Source organism: Hyperolius riggenbachi, chromosome 3 (assembly GCF_040937935.1).
Source record: "Hyperolius riggenbachi isolate aHypRig1 chromosome 3, aHypRig1.pri, whole genome shotgun sequence".
In the NCBI taxonomy this organism is placed as follows: domain Eukaryota; kingdom Metazoa; phylum Chordata; class Amphibia; order Anura; family Hyperoliidae; genus Hyperolius; species Hyperolius riggenbachi.
This window is the reverse complement of record NC_090648.1, coordinates 120,560,576-120,568,027: the sequence shown is the minus strand read 5'-3', so window position 1 is coordinate 120,568,027 and position 7,452 is coordinate 120,560,576.

Genomic DNA, 7,452 nt, shown 5'->3' with positions numbered 1-7,452 from the left:
AGAGGGATGGGAATGAGATTTTCCCTTAAAGTAGAGTTGGTGGCACAAGTAAAAGTTGTATACTTTTAGCAAACAGTATAGCTTTCCTCATTTTGTTACCTTTTTATGGGGAAGAAAAAGTTTTTCTTTGCTTAGAACTGTTATCCAAATCTGTCCTCCAGTCACAATGTTGCCTGCTTTTTAGGTAGTCAAACAGGTAAATAATCTGTATTGTGGAGAAAATAACTCCACCTATGCTTATGTGAGGTTACAAATCATGCATGGCTTCTGGTACTTGACTGGTTTGGGAAATGCTAATTGTCACTGATCACATGACTGTGCCATGCCTCACAGAAGCATCATGGGAATGATGTCACTAGAGACCACAAAGAACCCCACCCTGTCTGTTAAGCCAAGCTTGAATTAACCCACACTTTACCCCATCTCTGTCCTGTTCTCCGTACCTAATTAATATATATTTATATTTAAGTATCTGTTCACACTGGTAGTTAGATACAGAATCTGCTGACTGTTTCATGAAGGCTACCATCTTGCTTTTGGAAATTCTGGAAATGACCCTATCTGCATATCTTTACTTCCTGAGTGATATCTGATGATACATACACACATGCCATAACCATCTGCTAAAATGCCTGATAATGATCCGTTTCAACCGATGATCGTTGTGTGTACAGCGTGTGATCAGTCTTGATCGAGCTTCGTTAAAGATCCGCCCTGATGGATCCTTAACAACTCCCGATGCTGAAGCATGACTGATCTGAATGTTATTTTCAAGCTTCCAACCGATTGAAGCAACTCCATTGTCTGCAGATCGTCGCCATCCTCTCCCTTCGATAGCAACAGAACACATCGCTAGCCTCAAGGCTAGGGATGTGAATGTACAGAATCATTCACCAAATTGTCGCCTGAGGTATAGTTTCCTGATCTCTGATGGGCAGCTTTTCCTGCATGTGTGCATTTAGCTCTAAGCTCCGTACACACCAGATGAAACTAGGCTGAGGCGGCCAATAACGACACTCTTGATCACTTCAGTCAAGAGCATTGTCCTCCCCACCCCAAATGCACCACTCTGTCATCCCCCTGCCCTCCCTGCAACAGTACACATCGCTAGCCTGCAGGCCAGTGCCACGTCTGTCAGCCTCGGCCCTACAGCATCACCCAAAGTATTGTGTACTGATCCCCACTGGGTGACATTGACGTTGAGTGTATACAGGCCATTACAGTTGGTGTACGCACACAGAAGGGTGAACTCTGAACCTACAAGCTTTCATGTCCTAAGTTTGCTTATACCTGAGGCTCCAACTGCGGCCAAACAGGCATTGCAGTCAACCTCATAGAAACTAAGGACCTATTCACACTGGTGCGATTACCGCTAATCGCTGGCGTTCGGTAGCACTTTTTAAAGAGCTGGCACAATATTAACTAAATGGCAGTGATCTCACTGCCGCGGTCACTGGCGATTAGCGGTGATCGCCAAACGCAGTGCATGCAGCATTTTATCGCGATTTTAGAGCGAATGCAGTTAAAATGTTATATAGCGCTAAATCGCTAAAAAATCGAGAGCATACAGTGATTTTACCGCGTTTAACGGAGGTAAAATCACCAGCGTTAATCGCGTGAGAACGGGACCGTACAGAGGTGAAACCATGAAACATAATTGCTGCTATGCAAGCAAAAAGTAAGCATGGTGGAAAGGTGTTTCAGAGGGTAGCTTAGATATAACCTGAGTTCGGATACACTGAGCAGAGGCATGGATGTCTCCTCACAGCTTCTACTGACACAGCTCCCGGCACATCATGTGGCCATGACCACAGCAAGAAATAACTAGGCTAGAATTCAGGGTGTTGTCTGCTAATATATGCATAGCCGCACTCATGCTGCTAAATCTCCTTTAATGATACCTGTAACGATACACAGGGCTTTTCTTCTATACTGCATTTGCCTGTTGTTTTTAAATATCAGATGAGTGTATCTGTACACGACTTATACTTCAAACACAGTGTGCAGGTTACTAATGTTCTGTAATCTTAATGTGCACCCAATAATGGCTGATTGCGCAGCTGAGTAATGGGCCTGAGTAGCTCAGTGGAGGTGTTGCTCCCCTCAGTAAAGCACGACTTGATTTTAAATCACTCCAGTAATTGGGATTTTCTTCAGCGGCTGAAACTTGGCACTCTCACAAGCTTTACCTGCCGGGGAGCGTAACTTTCTGCCAGCAAGGAAAACATTTTACCGAAAGGTGCAATTTTCCAAAAAGCATTTGAAGAAAGCGTAATACATGGGAAAGAAGGAAAAAAAAAAAAAACATTGGAAATTACAGCACTTACAGTTTATCCAGGCTTTTAGCTTTTCTCTCTTCCTGGGCTTAGTATTGTTAAACATGTATAACAAATGTGGGTATGCCAATTATTCCCTGCATAGCCAGTAATCATGTGTAACAGACCAATCTGCAGGGTAATACAATTGTTCCAATGTTCTGGTGTCTGTTAATGGGGGGGGGTTCACGTTTTTACAAAGCCCCTTCCCAATTACTGCAGGCTGGAGGTGTTCTGTGGTAATATGCATCAAAAGGTTGTTGCAGGGCACACCATCAGTACAATATTGGGTGCTTGATACTGTGACATAGGCAATGTCTCCTTAAAGCAGCAATCCAATGTATCAGCACGCCATTCCAGATTAATCACGCTCTTTTATTGAGCCATGTAGATCCACAAGGATAAGCCGACAATTGTTTCGGGGGCCGCGCAGGGTCCCCCTTTATCAAGGCGTGTGGTTACAAGCACATCAAGTTCTCACATCTTATATAACAATATAATCCCCAATACCCCACCCCAAACCGTGACAAGACAGTGGTGTCCTCTTCATTGTTCACAAGCAACCATGTCCTTAAATCAGCTTTAAACATGTCATCAACAATGTTATAATCTATTCAGAGCTCAACAGTGTGCCCAGCACTACTGTATTTCTGCAAACATACCTGTTCCGGCATTTTCCAGCCACACTCTGACATAAAACCTAAGGTTAATTGATGTGGCCATTCAAAAGGTAAACTACACTCCTGGCCGTTACAGCAGCCGGTATCTGTGTGGTGATCCGTTTCTCAGGGCTCCACCCACCCCATCCATTGGTGGATAAGCTTGGGCCAATCCCTGTTACTCGTTCGTGATTAAAACAACCCTCCACGGCGTTACGCATAGCTCCGCCCCCTCTGCCTGTCATGCATAGCATAGAGGTGCGTGGGTGCTTAGGGAAAAGCGTGTCATGGCAACATGATGCCAAGTGCCGGGCTCCGCCCTCTCTGCATGTTATACTCGGCAAAGGGGAGCACGGTGGCTGATGGGAATATGTATCCCAGCAACCTCACGCTGGGTGCACGGCTGTTCCGCCCACTGCAAATAGGAAATGTATGGCATAGCAACTCACGCTGTGAGCTTGGGCCTGCTATTGAGCATAGGCGCCTATGGATGGGGTGGGTGGAGCCCTGAGAGACGGATCAGCGCACGGACACCGGCTGCTGTAACGGCCAGGAGTGTAGTTTACTTTTTGAGTTGCCACATCAATTAACCTTAAGTTTTATGCCAGAGTGTGGCTGGAAAACGCCGGAACAGGTGGAAAATGTGAACCAAAGCAGGAATGCAGATTACACAAAAGATTACAATTAAGAAGCGATATCACAGGGACAGGTGTGCGCCGATTGAAACACTCCTGTCGTGAGAAGAATCTAGATGCTGCCATTGCAGACTTGAATATTGTTGCTTTAGGAATATGTCTGCATTCAGGCTGTGCAGCGGTGTGACATAATCAGCACTTAGTGATGTCAATTCCTTTGTTGACTACTGAATGTTACTTATATCTGTGAGCTGTAGAGATGATCCATGACATGCTCATTATCCTGGTCTGTTTACAAATTGCATGTAAATTGTACGCAGACAGGGACTGAACCAATCAAATTTAACAGGAAGTGCATTTGATTGGCTGGAAGCTGCATACCGTTTACATGAACTTACATAGCAACAACTCCTTTCAGAAACGTGCATGCAGTCTGGGATTTTGAGCTCTTTTCTACTAGTGAGCAGTCTGTGTTTTAAATCTTATGTCCTTTTTAAATGCTAATGCATGGTGTCCTATGAGAACGTCAACTTTATTTGCTATGATCGTGTTCTGTATTTCCTGGGAGTAATCAGTAATGAGAGGTAATTTATTATAAGATGCAAAATAATTCCCTTTGTTAATATTTGCACTGCTCCTCCGCCTGGAGCTCCCACTGCTGTGATGTTACATTTCTCTCTCTTTTTTTTTTTTTTTTAACTAGTCATTGTAATTAAATGTACAATTTGGTACTAAAATTGTGTCCTGTGTCTGATTATTTTTTTTAGAATTTAGTTATTGCTGAAAGAGGCTGTATCATTAAAGTGTGTACCTGAGATGGGATTAAAGGACATATTTTTACTGAGGCTTCCTCCAACCCCATGATGTGTGTGGACTTTCTCACTGTCTTCTCCGACCGCGCAGAAGCTTGACGATGGGGGGCGCGCATGCGCAGAAGAGTGCGGCTGGCTGGATTACGGAGTGGGGGATTAGAAGATAACAGAGAGGACTGTGAGGAAGCCCACGCACCTCATCGTATAGAAGCTGCCATGATTCCCCTTCTCACAGTCCTTATTTAGGGCCCGTTTCCACTATCGCGAATCTGCATGCATTTTCTGCATGCAGATTCACATGATATATACAAGTCAATGGGCTTGTTTCCATTATAGGCGAAATTCGCTTAACCCCGCAGGCGACAAAAAATACATGCGCCGCCTCTGTCATAATTTGGCATCTGTAGTTGCCAATTTGTAGTTTTGTCGCAGCTGGAGTGCCAAGGTTAGCCATCACTGCTGTAGATAATCTCTTTGAAGAAACTGTCTTATTACCCACCCCCCTCTATTGATGAAAAGGTTTTGTTTACTTCTTGGTAATGAGTGCGATAAAACAATGAAATCTCTGCGGCCAGGGACGGACTGGCAGGCTTGCTGAAGTACTGGGCTTGCCAGAGAACTGGGCTTCCTAGATCAAAGTATTTTATGGCTGCAATTCCTTATAAGTAGTCAGACTGAATCCCCAATGGAGAAAAACTGTCAGTTGCATAGTAGAAGATTAACTCTTTCAGGCAGAGAAAGAGATTCATCACAGCATAGTTATTTGTGTGCTTTGCACTGTACATACACGTCTATCTCATCATTAACCTGTTAACAACCCTGTACGCATTATCTCGAGTTCAGGGGTGTGGCAATTGGTGGTTGCAGAGGTTGCAACCATATCAGGGCCCTCCCTCAACTACAGTATTAGCTCTCTATTGGTTCTGGGCTCATAATGATCACTTCTATAGATGCTTTGAATAGTGGTAATCAGTAACAAGCTGTTCCCCATCCCCTTCTTGCACCTCTGACACTAGTTGCCATTGGCAGGTTTTGGTGCGCCGTATCAATTGTTATGTATAGAGTGATCAGGGGGCCCCAATGTAAAACTTGCATCAGGGCACACAGCTCATTAGCTATGCCTCTGCTTGAGTTAGATAATGTGTGTCAGGGCATCTTCTAATGGCACAAGCTGTTTTCCTGCCTCATGCAGCTGTGCAGAGCGACGCAGGGAGCTTGTTTATATATTTGTTTTATATTTATCTTTTCCGGCGGCGCTGCACTCCCGGCATCCTCTTCTGAGTTCCAATCACATGATATGATGTGATCCTAACCCAGAGAATAGTGGGATTAGCAGTGCTGCCTGGTGGTGGAAGAGTCTTTCATCACCCCTCTTCCCCAATCGGCAGCAGTGCAGTGCTGACACCAACCCCTGGGTTAGGATCACATGTTGTATCATGTGAATGGAACTCAGAAGAGGATGTTGGCATTGCAGCGCTGCGGGTGGAGGAAAGGAGAAGGCCGATCCAGCGCCCTGAACAGATTAATATGACCGCTCCCTGTGCCGCTCTTCCCCAGTGGCAAAAAAACAAACCTGCCCCTTTCCCAAGATACGTTATTTACAGGCATCTGCCGAGTGTATGACTTGCTGTGCTTGATTACTGGAATTAGATAAAAAATTAATGAAGCTACAGTGCATCTGGAAAGTGTTCACAGTGCATCACTTTTTTCACATTTTGTTGTGCTACATCCTTATTCCAAAATGGATTACATTCATTTTTTCCCTCAGAATTCTACACACAATACACCCCTTAATGACAACGTGAAAAAAGTTTGAGGTTTTGGCAAATTTAATAAAAATACAGAGTATATTGTCACTAAACCATACCTCAGAGGGGTTCACAATCTATCCCCTACCATAGTCATGTCTATGGGCGTAGCAATCACCCCTGCCATCACAGGGGTGCCCAGAGGCTTTGGGGGCCCCCCCAAGCACTTTATAATAATTGATACGGAGCACCAAAACCTGCCAATGGCTGCTACAGTGTCAGAGGTGCAAGAAGGGGATGGAAAACACTTTGTTAATGATTACCACTATTCAAAGTATCTATAGAAGTGATTATTATGAGCACAGGACCAATAGAGAGCTAATACTGTAGTTGAGGGAGGGCCCTGATGCGGTCGCAACCTCTGCAACCCCTATTGCTACGCCCCTGGAGAAAACCCATACAGACACGGAGAAAATACAAACTATTCACAGCCTTTTCTCAATACTTTCTCGATGCACATTTGGCAGTTATTATAGCCTCAAGTATTTTTTTAATATGATGCCACAAGCTTGGTACATCTATCCTTGGCCAGTTTTACCCATTCCTATTTGTAGCAACTCTCAAGCTTCATCAGGTTGGATGGGAAGCGTCAGTGCACAGCCATTTTAAGATCTCTCCAGAAATGTTCAATCGGATTCAAGTCTGAGCTCTGACTGGGCCATTCAAGGACATTCGCAGAGTTGTTTTGACGCCACTCCTTTGATATCTTGGCTGTGTGCTTTGGGTTGTTGTCCTGCTGAAAGATGAGCTATCGCCCCAGTCTGAGTTCAACAGCGCTGTAGATCAGGTTTTTAGCCAGGATGTCTCTGTACATTGCTGCAGTCATCTTTCCTTTTATCTTGACTAGTCTCCTAATTCTGGCTGCTAAAAACATCCCCACAGCATGATGCTGCCGCCACCATGCTCCACTCTAGGGATTTTATTGGCCTGGTGATGAATGATGCCTGGTTTCCTCCAAATGTGATGCCTTGCATTCCCGCCAAAGAGTTCAATATTTGTCTCATCAAACCAGAGAATTTTGTTTCTCATGGTCTGAGTCCTCCAGGTGCCTTTTGGAAAACTCCAGGCAGTCTGCCGAATACCTTTTAGAGTGGCTTCTACCATCAGGGATGCTCTCAAATTCGAATTCGGATGAAATTCGAATAGGGTTATTCAAATTTCATCCTGCTAATTACTGCAGCTGTGCAGGTGGCCGAGGGGTAGGGGGGTTGATCTTACCCATC